General features: G+C 44.1%; 1 protein-coding gene across 1 annotated transcript in view; it reads right to left on the bottom strand.

The window, feature by feature from the left end:
- LOC143297315 (zwei Ig domain protein zig-8-like) overlaps positions 1 to 20,000 on the bottom strand; it is a 444,742-nt gene that overhangs the window by 130,634 nt on the left and 294,108 nt on the right. Inside the window, exon 4 of the mRNA XM_076609597.1 lies at positions 19,853 to 19,962. The gene's annotated coding sequence lies outside the window, so the exon portion shown is untranslated. The remainder of the gene's footprint in view (positions 1 to 19,852; positions 19,963 to 20,000) is intronic.

Here is a 20,000-nt window from a genome sequence, read left to right as displayed (position 1 = left end):
GCATCTCTCTCTCTCTCTCTCTCTCTCTCTCTCTCTCTCTTCTTTCAATACATTGTTGGTGCTCCCTGTGAATACAGGAACAATGGCCTTCGCTGGATACATGACCTGACTTTGTCCCTGTGTCCGTCCGCCCGTTTAACTATCTGTCTGTCTCTTTTTCTATCTAATGCCCAATGGAGTCTCCCGTCGGACCGACGGACGAGTAGACAGACAGGCTTATCTGTCGGTGTGTGTCCTCATATAGGAGAAGAGGCCGATTCTGGATGCGCAGCACTTCCCACAGGTGTTGCAAGGGAAAACATCTCCAGAAGTTGAGCCCTGTTTCCTTCGCTCACGCTTCGCCAGCGTTCTCTTGTTTTCAAACGTCTTTATGCCACTAGAGCACAGCATCCTCCAGCGAGAGCAGTCAAGGGCATCAGTTTCCCAGGAAGCGATTTCTATGTCACAGACTTTGAGGTTTGTCTTCAAGGTGTCCTTGAAGCGCTTGCAGGGTCTTCCAAGTTCACGGTGGCCTTCCTTCAGCTGGCCATACAAGAGCATCTTCGGGATCCTGCTGTCTATCTAAAACATTGTTATCGACGCTCCCGCCACACGCGATAACCATTCCTGTCCCCCTTTCCGATGCAGACACCCCCCACCCCTGTATGGGTACCTCACTGATCTGTCGCTACGTCTGTTTGGCTGTCCGCCTGACCAGTCATGCATCTGGTATCCTTCTATCTGTCTGTCTGTCGTCCATCCTTCTTTCTGTCTTTCTGTCTGTCTGTCTCACTCTTTCAATCTATCTATTCATATGTCTTCCAATCTCTCTTTGTCTATTTTCTTTCACTGTGTGTGTGTGTGTGTGTGTGTGTGTGTGTGTGTGTGTGTGTGTGTGCTCGCGCGCACGTACGTTCGTGCATGAGTGCGTGCGTGCAGAACAAACGGTCGAATGATCGGACATATTGCACGTGCCTAAAAAAATGCCACACGTTTCAAATCACTCCACTTTCCAATCACTATCTTTCTAGATATCAGGAAGTCTATGGGGGTAATGTCTCCAGCTTCCAATGTCTAACTTCTAGATATCTGAAAGTTAATGGAGGCAATGTCTTCACGTCACAATGTCTAACTTCCTAGATGTCAGGAAGTTTATAGCAGTTATGTCTCCATGCTCAAACGTATAACTAAATATTATATCAAGAAGTTTATGGGGTCAATGTCTCCACGTTCCAACGTCTAACTTAATAGTTATTCGGAAGTTTATGGGGTCAATGTCTCCACGTTCCAACGTCTAACTTAATAGTTATCAGGAAGTGTATGGGGTCAATGTCTCCACGTTCCAACGTCTAACTTAATAGTTATCCGGAAGTTTATGGGGTCAATGTCTCCACGTTCCAACGTCTAACTTAATAGTTATCCGGAAGCTTATGGGGTCAATGTCTCCGCGTTCCAACGTCTAACTTAATAGTTATCCGGAAGTTTATGGGGTCAATGTCTCCACGTTCCAACGTCTAACTTAATAGTTATCCGGAAGTCTATGGGGTCAATGTCTCCACGTTCCAACGTGTAACTTCATACGACTGACGAAGCCAACGTGGAAAGTTAATGAAGCTAGGCGAGTGGGTGGACCAGACAGACAGACTGACAGCTGACAAGTCCAGATGATGCCAGCTGTCGTGGCCATGACACTGCTAATTGGTTCATCAGTCAGCAGACTGAGGCTGTACTAATTACAGAACCGGCTAGGCTGGTGTGTGACAGACAGAAGTCCAGATTGTTTTTGTTTTTTTTATGCTGTAAGAGAAACACACAACCACACTGACGGGAGTACACACACACACATACACACACACACACACACACACACACACACACACACACACACACACACACACACACACACACACACACACACACACACACACACACACACACACAAGAAAACTGACCAGCATGCACTATTTTTGTTGAGTCCAATTTCGTGCTTGCATTCGAATCGGAAAACGCTGAATACACAAGCATTGGCACGATTTTATCAAGAAATGTTTTCCTTTGGATCACAAACACGCACACACAGAGAAACACAGACACAGAAACAGACAGACAGACAGACACACACACACACACACACACACACACACACACACACACACATACACACACATAAAGACACACACAAACGCGAGCACGCACGCATAATCACACTTATACACGCACAAACAATCACACATGCAACTTTCATATATATATATATATATATATATATATATATATATATATATATCCACTGATATATATATATTGTTTGGGGGACACCCGATATATATATATATATATATATATATATATATATATATATATATATATATATATATATACCAAACAGTGAACCGAGTTTTGACAAATATTTTCGCAGTGACAGAGAAACCGAATTCATTGAAAATTTTCACACAATAATCCTAGGGTATCATCAACAAGTCTGCAAAATATCTAAACGTTCGGACGCAAATAATGCGAGTATTGTCAAATTCAACACAGCATGTCAAAAAAGACAATATCAGAGGAAAACTCACTTATTTCAGTTTATGCTCAATGTGGCCTCCATCTTCCTCCACGACTAAACGAAGCTGTTTCTGCCAAGCAGAAATGCTTTTACATATTTTTTTCCACTGATATCTCCTCCCATGTAAAGATTATCATGTCCTTTAACGCCTGCTCGGTCAATTTGTCTCTCACTCCCCGGTAACCTTTCTCCTTCAGAGAGTCCCATATGGCATCCATTGGTTACAGTCAGGACTGTGGAGGCCATTCATCCTTCTTGATGAATTCTGGTGTAGCCTGCTCCAGATGGGCCTGGGTTACCCTACTTGTGTGTGAAGGAGCCCCATCTTGCTGAAACATGTAATTGTTTCTAGGATGAAGACGCCTACAATCCGGGAGAAGACTGTTATCCAATAACTGAATGTAACTTTCACTATTAACCTTGGCTCTCTCAGTGTCAATAAAATGAATATTTGTTTGTTTGTTTTTCCTTTCCAGGATACTCCAGCTGAAACCATTATCTTTTTTGAAAATCTAGAAGTCTCATGATAGAGGCGAGATGGCTGAATTTCTCGTTTCCGTTTCCCCCAAACGCGATCGTTTTGGCGATTTTTAGCTACCTCTAACGTTAAGTCTTTCTCGTCTGTGAAAATGATCCTTTTCACATCAGTGGCCGAGTAGCGGTCATTCAAGTTACGGCAGCGAGTTCTTCTTTTCCCTCTAACATTTCGGCCTTTCGCCATTCTTTGCACAGAAGACTTGCTCAGTTGTAAATCGCTTACAACTTCTGTAAGAGATTTGTGGGTCCCTGAGTTCTCCTCCTGGGATTGAATCAGTTCCTCAACACGATCCTTGTTCTCCTCCGAACATGTAGTCTTGGGTCTTCCACTGCCAATTTTACGTGCTACTGACCCGGTAGTGCGTATTGTAGCGATAAGTCGTCTACAGTGACATGACTCCACCCCTTGCCCGGAAATTCTTTTACGATCCTTCTTCCACCCCAGCCTTTCTCCTTGAAACAGTTTCAATGGTAACCTTTTCACTTTCACTCAAAGGCATGATTGATCCTTCCAAATTGAAACTTTGGACAGAACATTTTGGATACAGACGACAATTTAAAAAATCAGTAGACTTGACACCCAGACAGGCTTTAGACTGACACTGAACACCTGGCATCTGGCATGAACATGATGAAGGTCACATTGCACAGCTCTGATATTGGATTTTTTTACATGCTGTTTCGAATTTGACAATACTCGCATAATTTGCATCCGAACTTTAAGATATTTTTCACACTTGTTGATGATACCCTAAGGTTACTGTGTGAACATTTTCAATGAATTCGGTTTCTCTATCACTGATAAAATACTTGTCAAAAAGCGGTTCACTTTTGGGGGGACAGCCGATATATGGCTCAACACTCAGCTTATATCACAGATTGGGCCAACAGCAAAGTGAGAGCTGTATGATCAATGGTTTCTCCATTGCAGTGGGAAGTCATTTACAGCTTAGTCTTTTGTGAAGGTCTATGACTCTTAAACTGGGAGGCAAAATTGCACTGGCTCTTAGTTCTGCAGTCTTAGGGCTCAGTTGGCCTTTGGAAACCATCCTAACGCCTATTGTCCTAAAACCCTTTTGGCCGAGTGAGTGGGAAATGTAACTTGGGCAAGACACACTCCACAATAATTCGAGCCCAGATAGTCGGGACAGCAGTTACGTCCTCTGCTGTTCTGATGGTCAGAGTCGAACACGGCTGACTATCATATATCGGGTGTCCCTAAAAGGTGAACCGCTTTTTGACAAGTATTTCTCAGTGATAAAGAAACCGAATTCATTGAAAATGTTTACACAGTAACCTTCGGGTATTATCAACACGTCTGAAAAATATCTAAAAAGGTCGGATGCAAATTATGCGAGGCTGGCGAGGTGGCGACACAGAGCTGTGTTTTCCCCTGCCCCTGCCTGCTGGGGTTCCATGCCCAACCTGTAACCCCGTGTGTTTGTGTTTAGGACTTTGGGCTACGAAGCCATATGCGTGTCCACCTATGATGTCCACCGATGTCTGCACAGCGCATCATTATCCTCGCTTCCCGAGAGGCTACCATGATGTGAGAATATAGAAGGTGGAGGTCCTTTATATATATATATATATATATATATATATATTTAACTCCTCCCCAGAGCGGTCGGAGGATGAGCTAATCGAAAGAAGCTTTGCCGGACTCTACAAGTTGTATTGTATTGTACTGCGTTGCATTTCATTGACTTGTGTTATATTGTATTATGATGTATTTGCATTGTATTGTACTGCATTGCACTGCATGTTATTGTTCTGCATTGCTTTGCATTGCATTGCATTGAATTGTATTGCTTTGTGTTGTATTGTATTGCATTGTATTATATTGTATTATATTGTATTGCATTGCTCTCTTTGTCACAACAGATTGTGAAATTGAGGGCCGGTATATATCCAGGGAGAGCGTGTTGCTGCGATGACGGCGCCACGAATGTCTTATTTTTCCCTCCCTGCGTGCAAAGCTATTTGTTTTCCAACGAAAGTGAACTTTCTACATAATTTTAACCAAGGTTAACCCTTTTGTTGCAGTGCGTCATTTTACGTGCGCTAAGTGCTTGCCTGAACACGGGACCTCGGTTTATCGTGCCATCCGAATGAATTGTGTCCAGACCACGACTCAAGGCCTAGTGGAGAGCAGGTGGGAAAATGATAGCGATGAGAGTGGGAAGCGGGCCACACTTTCTTTCGCTTCGTATACGGACGCGTTACGACTGGGGGAAAAAAAAAAAAAAATCCACATAAAATTCTGGTCACGAACGTGTTAGGAACTCTAAACTTAAGACAAGATCTCAAGACCTGACCAGGCGTGTTGGCTTTATGTCACAGTCAGGCGTCCGCTCTATTTCTTTATCCAAAATTGGATCTGGATCAGCTTATATAAATCAGTAGGCACGCTCTGACACCTCCTTGACACGGAAACTGAGCTGAAACTACCATGCTTGAAGTGACATCAAACAGAGAGATCTATGGCCAACTGCCTTTATAACAAATCAGTTGAAATAATACCAAATAGATAAAAAATAAATAGATAAATAAAATAAATAAAGAATTGTAAGAATAATGATATCACTACTACTACTACTACTACTACTGCTACTACTACTACTACTGCTGCTGCTGCTGCTACTATTGCTGCTGCTGCGGCTGCTACTACTACTACTACTATTGTTGTTGTTGTTGCTGCTGCTACTACTACTACTGCTGCTGCTGCTGCTGCTGCTGCTATTACTACTGCTACTACTACCACTAGCAATAACAACAATGCTGCTGCTGATGATGATGATGAAAGGTGACGATGACAATTACTACTTCTACTACTGCTGTTATAACAACAACTACATAACGTTTATATGGCGCGATATCCAGCAGTGATGCTACTGAACGCGCATAACATGAGCTAGTTAAATGCGCACATAACATACCATCATCAGAACAGCTGTCTGTTTTTTTCACGAACAAAAAACATCCGATGCGTTCACACACGTACCTCAAAACTGGAATGCACATGATGCTAGCTTAGAAAGCGCATACCAAAACCCATCGAACAATTTAAAGAAAAAAGTCAGGTAAGCATAACATGGGAGAGACACTTTAAGAATATTTAGACGACACACACTATTTCCTGCATCATGACACTATGGGGTTTCTTTTGTTTTTTTCCCCCAAATGCAACCAGTACTGCTGTAATATTCATAACCAGTGCCTTTGATTCCTTTGAATACATGTGCGTGTTATATTGTATTTTATTTTAAATTATTATTCCTCATCACTGTATATATGTATTATACACACACACACACACACACACACACACACACATATATATATATATATATATATATATATATATATATATATGTGTGTGTGTGTGTGTGTGTGTGTGTGTGTGTGTGTGTGTGTGTTATCTTACAGGGTGTAACACAAATAAGTAAATTGAAAAATCTCCTATCATCGTGTTTATGTTTTGTGAAACAATACCCCGAGAACAATTTCCATGCACTTATTCTCTTCTGGGCGTTCTTGTTTTGTTTTTGTTTGTTTTTTTGCCTTTTTTCCTTGTGGTTCAGCTGTGTGATATGAAAATATCACTGTATGAATGAATGAATGAAAGACAGAAGAAATAAGAAGAGGAAGAAGAAGAAGAACAATAACGATGCTAATATTACCACTACTGCTACTGCTCCTACTACTACTACTATCAATAATAACAATAGCAACAACAATACCAATAAGGACTTGTATTTGTATTTCTTTTTATCACAACAGATTTCTCTGTGTGAAATTCGGGTTGCTCTCCCAAGGGAGAGCGCGTCGCTACACTACAGCGCCACCCATTTTTTTGTATTTTTTCCTGCGTGCAGTTTTATTTGTTTCTCCTATGAAAGTGGATTTTTCTACAGAATTTTGCCAGGAACAACCCTTTTGTTGCCGTGAATTCTTTTACGTGCGCTAAGTGCATTCTGCACACGGGACCTCGGTTTATCGTCTCATCCGAATGACTAGCGTCCAGACCACCACTCAAGGTCTAGTGGAGGGGGAGAAAATATTGGCGGCTGAGCCGTGATTCGAACCAGCGCGCTCGGATTCTCACGCTTCCTAGGCGGACGCGTTACCTCTAGGCCTTCACTTCACAGGATGAGGATGATGACGATAATGATGATGATGATGATGGGAAATAAAAACATCAACGACAACAGACACCCTCTCTCATTATTCCTCTTCCATCCACTCGCCTACAAAACAAAAACAGAGACATGGCTTTTTTTTTCCACAGGCCTCGCAACATCCTGTGCAAGTCCACGCCCTCGCTAGTTTCCCCTGAGCTCGCTCTCATGTGCATGTCAGAGTTGTCAGACCTTGATCGCGGGCCCACAACAGAAGATGAGGGGGTAGAGGAGCAGGAGCAGGAACAGAAAGAAGAAGAAGAAGAAGAAAGAAGGAGGAGGAGGAAGAGGAGGAGACAAACAGAGACAGAGATACACAGACAAAGGCAAGAGAGATAGAGGAAGACACGGAGAGAGAGAGAGACAGAGACAGAGAGAGGGGGACAGAGACAGAGACAGAGAGAGGAGAAACAAAGAAACAGAAGCCGAGAAGAGACAAAGAGATAAAGGGAGAGAAAAACAAAGAGAGACAGACACAAGATTCACACAGAAAAATGCAGAGATGAAACAAAAAATGAAAAAAAAGAAGAAAAAAAGAAAGCATATCAACCATTCCCTTCCCTCCTCCCTTCCTGCCTCTCTCTGTTCTTCAACAAAGAAACAGACCAGCATCCCATACCCTAAGGGCCCAGCAGGGCATGGATACCCCGGAACAACATCAACATCGGGTCGTTTTACCCTCCCCGCGGCTTTTCTCCATGATGTAAGAAACAGCTTGCTTCATGATTGTTGTCACACGGACGGATGTATAAACACTCACACTCTCTCAGCAGTGATGACAAAAGCGATGGCCAGATAGCATTAGCATTAGCAGCATTAACAGCAGCAGCAGCAGCAGCAGTAGTATTAGCAGAAGTAAAGGGAGTGACTAGACCCTAAGCTTCATGATTGTTCTCACACGAACGGATATATATATATATATATATATATATATATATATATATATATATATATATAAACAGTTACACTCTCCAAGCAATGATGACAAAGGCGTTGGTCAGCAGCACCAGTAGTAGTAGTAGTAGTAGTAGTGGAACCAGCTCAAGCCTAAGCCTCGCCGATTATAGAGGTCCCATCTATGATTAAAATGTTCAAATGTCAACTTGGTCTGCAAACTGCGTGTGAGCATTCTACCAGATTGCAAAACTATCATCAACGTCATAATGTATTTTGCTAAAAACTTACGGATGTGGCCAGATGCTGAACAGATTCCTTTACCCCAAGGAACTCCACATCAACACCCACCTTCTGTGTTCAGTCTGTCTTGTGATAACACACATCCATCACCATGCTTTGTCTTCTCCCTTGGCATCAGTGAACTGAAACTACTCCCTACGAGAAGGGGTTTGTGTGTATGTACTTTTTTATCGCAATATTCAGGCAGCCGTACTCCGTCTTGGGGAGTCGGGGAAGCAGGTAATTACTACCTATATGTATTCAGCCCATGACCCACCAAAATGGTGACGTTGGAATTTCAGTGTCATTTTGACCCACTGCGTAGACAGGCATATGTGCACGTGATAACAGTTGAAGGAGTTCTGTATACAGTGAGGCAGTAAACTGTCTCCACCTTTATGGCACACACACACACACACACACACACACACACACACACACACACACACACACACACACACACACAGAGGGAGGGAGAGAGAGAGAGAGATAGAGAGAGAGAGAGAGAGAGAGAGAGAGAATTAGAACACACGCAGTTCATGAAAACTGGTGAGTTCAAAGACACAATGCCCAGAAACCCAGACATGTTTATGCGACACTTGCCACTGTCAAATCCGTGGGCTCCGCCTCTGATTTATTCAATAAAATCCACGCAAGTCAGCAAAGACCAAAACTGATCCGAGATCACAACCATTTTCATCTCCCACGGGACTAGAAAATTGACGAAAGTTTTGATGCAAATGAACTTTCCTTCCTCGTTCAATTCTTTAACGTGCCTTATTCTGTAGAACCCGAGTAAGTCGGCCAAATCCAGAACTGACCGAAGGTTACCTATTTTCTCTCCCAGGAGACTGGAGAAAAGTGACGGATTGTTTGATGCAAATGAGTTTTCGCCCTTCATACCATTCTTGTATATTTCCATTGTCTGCAAGAGCTGCCTACTGACTCGCCCCCTCAGACGGAGAGATTGTGGCATGACAAATGGGGAGAGAGGACAGATCTTTATGGGGGTCATCCGACCTTGGGCCGGAAAAGGATTCGCCTTCCACTTGTCGTCTATGCATACATCGGTCACAGCCTGCTTGTGTGTGTGTGTGTGTGTGTGTGTGTGTGTGTGTGTGTGTGTGTGTGTGTGTGTGTGTGTGTGTGTGTGTGTGTGTGTGTGTGTGTGTGTGTGTGTGTGTGTGTGTGTGTGTGTGTGTGTGTGTGTGTGTGTGTGTGTGCGTGCGTGCGCGCGTGTCTGTACGCTCACGCTGATAAAGATGGTGGGGAGAAATAAGAACCTGAGAAGAGAGGCCTACACAAAACGGAAGAAGAAATGAGACCAGATAAAAGGAAAAAAAAGTGAAAGAGATAAACCACAATAAATAAGATTTCCGGATATGTGTGAAAATTTAAAAGGAGACAAAGTGTGCAACAGACAGTATGATTCGGATGGTACGATGAACCGTGTACAGCATGCACGTAACGCAAGATAACAACAACAACGATAAATAAACAAACAATAAAAAAGGCTAGTAAAGGGGCTTGTCCCAGGAGAAAAAAAATCTCCAGAAACATCCTTTCTGATATACTTTTTGATTGTTTGCGCGTAAATGAAAGCCAGACTGAATGACACAGGAAACGAATAATGAACGCCTAAAGACAGCCGCCAGTCGGCCCCACGTTGGCAGGCAGCCTGTTGTGCAAATGGCTCCGTGTTTATGAAGAGCCTATAGTTTGGTCTCTGATCAAAGATAGACGCTATATACGTGTCAATAAGAAACAGAGATCAGCATCCCTTCCCCTTGCAGTGCATCACTACTTGAGGAGGGTGGGGTGACCGTGGCGGGGGCGGCATCTGATGGAAAGGATCCTGCGCCTGCTGCGACCTTCCCCGTGGGGTGTGAGCCTGGTCCTTTTGAAGGAGAAGATGTGGGTGGAATCAGAAACGGTTGATGTATTAGAGCTCTAGCTCTCTCTCTCTCTCTGTGTATGTATGTGTCCCCACCTCCCTCTCCCTTCTCTCTCTCCCTCTCTTTCTCTCTCTCCCTGTCACTACCTCCCTCTCCTTTCTCCCTTTTCTCTCTCTCTTCTCTCTCTCTCTCCGCCCTTCACCCCTTCCCTTCTCTCTCTCTGCCCCCCACCCCTCTCCCTCTTTCATTCTCCTCTCTTCTTCTTGTCCCGCCGCCGCGCCCCTCACCATTATCAATGCTGTCTGCATCTATCTCTCCAACATGATGCAACGCACACATCTTAAAAAAATACTTTGCTCTATCAGGGAGCCTTCCAGAGGTTCCGTTCTACCTCCCCGAGACTCCCCCCCCCCCCCCACCCCCCCCCCCACACCCCTTTCTCGCCTTAAGCTGTCAAATGTGTAGCATTTATTACAGCTGGAAGTGTGCAACAGACAGTATAATGGCCGGGTTGCCAGAGGGCCGGGACTTCTACTCCAGAGGCCTATGTGGTCCCCATTACGGCAGTTCCTTGTGAATGAGTGATGGGGTTCTCTCCAGTCAAACAGGTCATCATGATTATGTGCAAGAAGAATTCCCGGATTCCTTTGTTGTCGCATGTCTGTATGACACTCACGATTATGACCATCAGAACAGCAGAAGAGGTAACTGCTATCTGGGCTAGAATTTGACGATAATTATCAGATTGTGTTTTGTCTAAGTCACATCCCCACTGTATCGACCAAGAGGGCTTTCGGACAGTCGGCGTTTGGGTGGTCCGCAAAGGCAAACTAGTCCCCAAGGCTGCCAGTAACTGATAGCCAATGTAATCTTGCCTTCCAGTTCAAGAGTCGTAGTCCTGTAAATGAATTCCCATTGCAGTGGAGAAACCATTTATCATTCAGCTCTCACTTTGCTGCAAAGTGTAAGCTTACGTTTGTGATACAGGCCGAGCTTTGAGCTAGACACGTTGACAAAATGATATGCAGCCAGATAAGCAGATGATACTCCCTGCACTTTCCATCTTGGTTTTCTTACCAATACTCGGCGTTGGGTCGGCTACGGAAAACAAACAACAACAACAAATCGCACAGGATGAAATCTGTGACTGTCCACTGAAATGGAGAGGGGCAAACTTGAGTTACATGTAAAACCACACTCATAACAACGAGTGAACAGGAAAGTTGCAGCCCACAAATGGTTTATTGTCTCATTCGAACGACCATACGCTCAGATTTCCCAGTCAAAATTGGGAGAAAGAGAGACTAAGATTCGAACGCAGACCCTCACGGACACCGCATTGGTACATACGTGTCTTAACGATTCTACCACATTCCTCCTTGTCCCATCATTGTTTGATGTCTAGTTGCTTTCATTGCTGTCAGTATTACGACAATCATAACGCAACTTTCCCCTACCTCATCGAGTGAAAAGTGCGAGGACATTGGGTTGATATTGCATTCTGTGATCTCATCCTTTGCTGTGATATTTTTTTCCTTCGAAAAACAAAAGGAGGAGAATCCGAAATTGTTGATGTGATGTTGGTCGATTTCTGCTCTCTCTCTCTCTCTCTCTCTCTCTCTCTCTCTCTCTCTCTCTCTCTCTCTCATCCCCTCTCTTTCTCTCTCTTCCTATGTCTCTCTCTCTCTACCTCTGCGTCTCCCCCCCCCCTCTATCTCCCTCTACCCCCCTCTCTCTTTCATCCGTTCTCTCTCTTGCTCGCCTTCTCCTTCCATCTCCTCTCATCTTATCCATGAGGTTATCATTACTCTACAATCTCATCCCCTCAACTGACCAATTAATTTAATCACGTCACTGGCACCTGCAGCAGCAGCCAAGCATGTATTATTGGCAATGAAATCTCGTTTGTTTTTTTGTTGGTGTGTAACTTTACGGACATTTCGCAAAATTAAATGCTACGAGAGAAGGAGGAGATTGTGTGGCAATTGGAGAGAGAGAGGGGGTGGGGAGAAAGATAGATAGATAGATAGATAGATAGATAGATAGATAGATAGAGAGAGAGAGAGAGAGAGAGAGAGAGAGAGAGAGGCCTAGCTTGAGAGTGTGATAGCACATAGAGAGAGACACACGCAGAGAGACAGAGAGACAGAGGAGGGGGGCGGGGGGGGGGGGGAGGAAGAAAGAAAAAAAGGAGAGGGAAAAACAGAGGGGTCAGAATAGAGAGAGGGGAAGCTAGATTGAGAGTGTCAGAGCACACACACACACACACACACACACACACACACACACACACACACACACACACACACACACACACACACACAGATATACGGACAGATAGAAAGAGACAGGGAGAAATAATTACGAAGAGTTAGGAATAAATAGACGCACTTTACATCATACAGACCTCTGGCTGCTTCTCGATCTGTCTCTCTGTCTTTCTCTGTCTCTCTCTACCTCTGTCTCTTTGTCTCTCTCCCTCTGTCTCGTTGTCTCTCTCTATCTCTCTCTCCCTCTGTCTCTCTCCCTCTGTCTCTCTCTGTCTCTCTGTCTCTGTCTTTCTGTATGTCTGTCTTTCTCCCTCTTTCTCTCTCTATCTTTCTGTATCTCTATCTCTCTCTCTCTCGCTCTCTCTCTCTCCCTGTATGTCTCTCTCTGTGTCTCTCTCTGTCTTTCTCTATCTCTGTCTCTCTCCCTCTGTCTCTCTCTCTGTCTCTCTGTATCTATCTCTCTCCCTCTGTCTCTCTCTCTCCTTCTCCTTCTCTCCCACCTCTGCCATTAAAGTCCATTTGTTTACATCTTTTTATCCCCCCTTGCATGTTTTTACCATCATTTCTTGTTTTATTTATCAAGTTGTCGACGGCGCGAAAAAATGGCTTTATAATTAACAGGTGTTGGATTGTGAATTTTATCTCTGTTGCTTCCGATGCATGCCACAACAACTTCACGTTAACAGAGAGAGAGAGAGAGAGGGAGAGAGAGAGAGAGAGAGAGAGAGAAAGAGAGAGGGAAAGAGAGAGAGAGAGTTAATGTGTCAATCGTTCTAACTGCACCTTTCTTGTTCCTAAGAGAGAGAGAGACAGAGAGAGGGAGAGAGAAAGAGAGAGGGAAAGAGAGAGAGAGAGTTAATGTGTCAATCGTTCTAACTGCACCTTTCTTGTTCCTAAGAGAGAGAGAGACAGAGAGAGAGACAAAGTTAAAAGACAGACCGAGAAAGAGAGACAGAGAGAGAGACAGAGAGAGAGAGAGAGAGAGACACAGAGAGAGAGAGACACACACACACACACACACACACACACACACACAGAGAGAGAGAGAGAGAGAGAGAGAGAGAGAGAGAGATTTACCAGTGGCAGCCTGACAGATGTTTGGAAACAAACAAACTTCCCTGTGAACAGCGTACCACAACACACAAGTCAGCCATGCAATATTTATTATGAGTCAGATGTCTCTCTCTTTGTGTCTGTCTGCCTCACTGTCTCTGTCTGTCTGTCCGTCTGTCTCTCTGTCTTTCTATCTTTCTCTCTCTTTCGCTTTCTGTCTGTCTGCTGTCTTTCTCTCTTCCACAGTATCTCTCTCTCTCTCTCTCTGTATCTCTCTGTCTTTCTCTGTCTCTCTTCCGTCATGTATACAATTTTCTGTCTCTGTCTCTCTCTCTCTCTCACTGTTTATCACTTTCTTCACTCTCCCCTTTATGTCTCCACCCCCTTCCCTCACTTTTCTTTCCCTCTCTCCTCCTCCCCACCCCCTCACCCGCCTGTTCCATATGCCCCCTGCCTCTCTCTCTCTCTCTCCCCTTCATGATGCAACACCGCTGTCTTTGAAAACAACTTTTCGTTCTCTATCACACAGCTTGCCGTGAATTCCCTTCTTACCCCTGTACCCGCCTCATTCTCATCGTCTCTTCATCCCAGCGCTAGTGCAGGTTTTTTTTTTTAATCTGTCATCTTCTTCTTCTTCTTCTGCTTCTTCTGCGTTCGTGTGCTGAATCTCCCACGTTCACTCAAATGCACAAATAGGATTTTGTATTTGTATTTGTATTTGTATTTCTTTTTGTCACAACAGATTTCTCTGTGTGAAATTCGGGCTGCTCTCCTCAGGGAGAGCGCGTCCCTATAATACAGCGCCACCCATTTTTTTGCTATTTTTTCCAGCGTGCAGTTTTATTTCTTTTTCCTATCGAAGTGGATTTTTTCTACAGAATTTTGCCAGGAACAACCCTTTTGTTGCCGTGGGTTCTTTTACGTGCGCTAAGTGCATGCTGCACACGGGACCTCGGTTTATCGTCTCATCCGAATGACTAGCGTCCAGACCACCACTCAAGGTCTAGTGGAGGGGGAGAAAATATCGGCGGCTGAGCCGTGATTCGAACCAGCGAGCTCAGATGCTCTCGCTTCCTAGGCGGACGCGTTACCTCTAGGCCATCACTCCACCATTTTACGTGTATGACCGTTTTTACCCCGCCATGTAGACAGACATACTTGATTTGTGGGAGCGTTCATGGCAGGCATGTTCTTGTTTTAATAACGCACCGAAACTGACATCTTTAGAGTGCATATTTTGACCTTCTGTATGCGTATGCACAACAAGGAGGTTCAGGCACTAGCACGTCTGCACACAATACTATGTTGACATGGAAGATGGGAAAGATCTCCATCTTTGACCCACCGAGTGCGCCGAAGCACGGGATCGAACTCAGGAAATTCGGGTGAAAATCCACCGCTCTGACCACTCGGCCACCACACACGTCAAACTCTACGTTATCGTTTTATGAAATGTAGTGGACAGTGAAGCAGCCGAATGATTACAGTGTTTGGACTGTGTTCTAAAAGCTAGGGGTCTGGTGAGGTTTGAGAGTTACATTGCATTGGGTTGCATCGTGTTGTATTGAATTGCATTGTGTTGCATTGTAATGTTCTGCGCTGTACTGTGCTTTATGTATTGTACTGTGTTCTACTGTCCTGTCCAGTCCTTACTTAACTGCACTGCACTGCACTGCACTGCACTGCACTGTACTGTACTGTACTGTACTGTACTGTACTGTACTGTACTGCAGTATTGTATTCCACTGCAATGCATTGTACTACGCTCTGTCACAACACATTCCTCTGTACAAAATTCTGGTTGCTCTCCTCGGGGAGAGAGCTCGCCGCCGCTGTACAGCGCCAGCTCCAAGTGGATTTTGCCGGGGACAACCCTTTCATTGTCGATGGTTCTTTTACGTGCGTGAATGACATGCTGGAGACGCGACGTCCATTTATCCGAAATGCCAGAACCCACACCACCACTGTCCATATGTAGGACTCGAAATCGGTGACAATCGCTCCATATTCGGGCGCACTACCACTCATCCATCCCTTCAGACTGCTTTATTTTAAGTCAGGCTGCTCTTTCTGTTCCAATGTGGGTGGCCCTATTTTGGGAACGGAGTAAGCGTAGTTACAATTTGATCGGAGATAGCTGGAAATTTCATCAGCTGAATGAAAGTTGACGGGCGCAATAGCCGAGTGGTTTAAGCGTTGGACTTTCAATCTGAGGGTCCCGGGTTCGAATCACGGTAACGGCGCCTGGTGGGTAAAGGGTGGATATTTTTCCGATCTCCCAGGTCAACATATGTGCAGACCTGGTAGTGCCTGAACCCCCTTCGTGTGTATACGCACGCAGAAGATCAAATACGCACGTTAAAGATCCTGTAACCCATGTCAGTGTTCGGTGGGTTATAGAGACACGAAAATACCCAGCATGCATGACCCACGACAGAGTCATCGGCAAGTCGATGTTGGTCGTGTAACGGAAAGAAGAAGAAGAAGTTAAAAGCAACAACTCTTTATTGATACAGCAGAAGTATATGGCTATCGGTAATGGTAAAAACTGTTGTTTTATTTCTTATCGTAAATAATCAACAGGCAACAGAGAGAGAGAGAGAGAGAGAGAGAGAGAGAGAGAGAGAGAGAGAGAGAGAGAGCGGAGGGAGAAAATTCATGACATCAGAAATGTCACACAGCGGGGCACATAGGTAAGGAAATAGAAACGAACTGACGAAGACAACCAATGGAACATACACAAATAACATTACAAGTAACCACTTTCGTATTTATGACGAGAGAGGGAGAGAGGTAGACCGGAATATAATACAGAAAGACAGACAGGCAGATAGAGATATGTAGGTAAAATCATTCAATATCAAAACGTGAAACGCCCACATAATTCATTCCTAAACTGTAAGCAACATATCAAGATCAATCAGATTCGAATTTTCACCCCAAAACTGAATCCGATCCCCTGTCCCCCTCCACACACACACACACACACACACACACACACACACACACACACACCCTCCCCAACCCCACATCCCCCCAACAAAAAAACAAAACAAAACAAACAAAAAAACACCCCAAAAAACACAAAAAAAAAAAAACAAACAAGCAAAAAAACAAAACAAAACAAACAAACAAACAAACAAAAAAACACACCCAAAACCAAACACCATCAAACAACAAACAGCAGCAACAAAAAACAACAACAAAAACCGCGGGAAATCAGATACTAATAGAGCAATGAAACAAGCCTCACGACCAGCCATCAACGCCCCTCTCCTTTTCACACCACAAGGATACAGTCTAACACCACTCACACACAGACCCTTCAATTCAGGCGACAGTTCACTGCCATCAGATGCAGTATTAAGGTCCATCGTCTTTTCTTGTAGTTGGGCCGCTCTATGATGAAGGAAACAGCCTGCTTTACGGTAGTCGTAACATTCAAAGCGATGTAAACACCAGCCATCACACTGTGATAGCGGAGACGATGGGCTCACGATAAACATAGATCACAGCCGTTTGAGAATGTGTCCGAATGTTGCTCATCTCAGTTCGATGCAGCTCCACACTGGTCGCAAGCAAGGAATAACAGAACTGACTTCCCGAAAGGCAGACATAAAACTCCTGAAGATCACAGGCGCGCGTCTTTAGATAAAATAACCGTTGCATTTCCTTTAAGGAATCATCAGGCCAGAGACATACATACATACAAGAATGCACAACACTAAAACAGAAATAACGGTCTTCTCTCTCGTGCTGAATACCGAATGTGTTCCTTTCTCAACTTTAAATTTATCCTGTTTCTTTTGTCTCTCCATATGCTCGCTTTTCGACTGATCCGTTTCTCGTAAATTTTGGGCATGGGTCGTTTTCGAAATATGTATATGATTCTATATGCCGTTTCCTGTACACTTCATTTGTTACCCTTTCGCCTACCACTTTCAGCAAATGTATTTTGGCGTGGTTATAAGTACAATAAACACGGAAGAGGAACGGCATTGGTCACGTGACAAATTACGAATGGATGGAAGGTGAAATTGTCAAGAAGTCATCGGCTGCATGAATTTCCATTTTCACGCACATGGATACACAATCACGCACAGGCACGTGCACACACACACACACACACACACACACACACACACACACACACACACACACACACACACACACACACACACACACACACACACACACATCATGTAATATCAATCTTAGTGAAAAGAGCTAACATCCTGCCCCGCTCCTTGGTACGTACAGACAAGTAAAAATTCAAGTTTCGTTAAGTTTTTCTTGACATGGAATACCCTGTCCTGTTTGCAGCAGCAGCACCTCGCATGCATGTTTGAACAATCTTGATGTTGGCGACCTTGTCAGTTTTATTCAATATTTTACTCATTTTGCGAGGGATTTAATAAAGATGATGGATACATACTTTATCGTGTATGATGAATGTAGTGGGACAATGAGAGAGAGAGAGAGAGAGAGAGAGAGAGAGAGAGAGAGAGAGAGGGAGAGATAGAATAATAATGACAAATAGTATTTATATAGCGCTGAATCTTGTGCAGAGACAAATCAAGGCGCTTTCGCACTAGTCATTCACACGCATGCATAATTTTAGACTGAAAAAATCAACAACTGAAAAACAAGGAAGGGGCAGGGAAGGGAGGCTATCTTGGGAAGAGGTGGGTTTTTAAGGCTAGGCTTGAAAGAGCTGAGTGCGGAGACCTGACGAAGCGAATGAAGAAGTTCAATCCAAATGCAAGGTCCAGAGACAGAGAAAGAACGGCGTCCAACAGTGGAACGTTTAAATCTGGGTATGCGTAAACAGAATGGATCCGAAGCCGATCGTAGAGAGCGAGATTGAGTGTAGAGGTGAAGGCAGCCACAGAGATAGGAAGGGGCAGATTTACAACAAAGAGTGCAGATCTTGTAATTTATTCTGTGTGAGACTGGGAGCCAATGGCGATGTTGTAAAAGAGGAATGATGTGCTCGGATCAGGCAGCAGAGTTTTGTAAGCGCTGAAGGGACTGAATGGATGAAGTCGGTAAACCAGACAATAGAGTTGCAGAAGTCCAGGCGATAGAGAATGAGATGTCTAGATGTTGCATCGGTGGACAGATATTTCCGAATGGAACTTATACGCCGTAATTGACAGTAGCAGGACTGACAGGTCTGGCTGATAAATTTTTGCATGGACAGTGTTTTTTCAAGTACAACGCCGAGGCTCCTGACTGAGCTGGAAAGAGGGATGGATGTACTGCCAAGTTTGACTTTGTCAATTGTGATGAAACTGATTTTTTGTTTAGTTCCTATGATCATTGTTTCAGTTTTGTCCGCGTTTAATTGTAACTTATTTAGAATCATCCAATTTTTAATGTCCAGGAAGCAGTCGGATGTTTCTTGTAAGAGCGATGACAAATTTTTAGGGGTATCACATTTCTGAAGTTGAGTGTCATCGGCAGAAGAATGATGACTGACGTTGTGGCAGCGAGAGGAGCAGTGCACAGTGTAAAAAACACTGGGCCAAAAACAGATCCCTGTGGGACTCCGAGTTCAATTTTAACTCATCAACGATGACAGACCGGAATCGCTCGGTGAGATATGATTTGAACCAGCTGAGAGCAGTGCCGTTGATACCAAATGCAAAATGAAGACGGAAAAGAAGGATTGAATGGTTTATCGCGGCAAAGGCAGCTGACAAGTCAAGAAGAGTGAGAAGGGAATTTTTTTCCTGAGTCGGACGCTAGCAGTAAATTATTCAAGATGTGGAGGAGAGTGGTCAGCAGGTATCTCAGCACGATAGGCAGACTGAAAAGGGTGGAGGAGACTGTTGAAACGAAGGTGGTTGTTGAGTCGTTTCATGACGGCTTTTTCAAGACGTTTGGACAGGAAAGGAAGGTCAGAAACTGGTCGATAGTTTTTCAAGATGTTTGCGTCGAGGTTGGGTTTCTTCAGAAGAGGCTGGACGATTGCAGTTTTGAAGACATACATGCAGCCAGGCAGTAAACAGAGACAGAGAGAGACACATAGACAGAAAGAAAGAGAAAGAGATATACCTAGATAGACTGATAGATAGGTAGACAGATAGAGAGAGACAGACAGGCAGGGAGAGAGATAGAGAGAAACGGAACAAGACTTTAACCATAAACAAAGGAGAAAGAAAAGAAACAAAACCAAATCCTGATGCTCACCAAATAACGCCCAGGATTTTTAAGTCCGGCCACTGAAATGTAGTATTCCTCTGTTGTATTCCTCTGTCACTTTGCTTCACGTGCGAGAATTTCTCCTTCTCTCACACCAACTGAAAGCAGACCATTATTACATGATATCAGACCATAA

This window comes from Babylonia areolata, chromosome 22 (assembly GCF_041734735.1).
Source record: "Babylonia areolata isolate BAREFJ2019XMU chromosome 22, ASM4173473v1, whole genome shotgun sequence".
Taxonomy (NCBI): domain Eukaryota; kingdom Metazoa; phylum Mollusca; class Gastropoda; order Neogastropoda; family Buccinidae; genus Babylonia; species Babylonia areolata.
The sequence above is the reverse complement of the archived record's forward strand: the minus strand, read 5'-3'. Positions and strand labels throughout refer to the sequence as shown.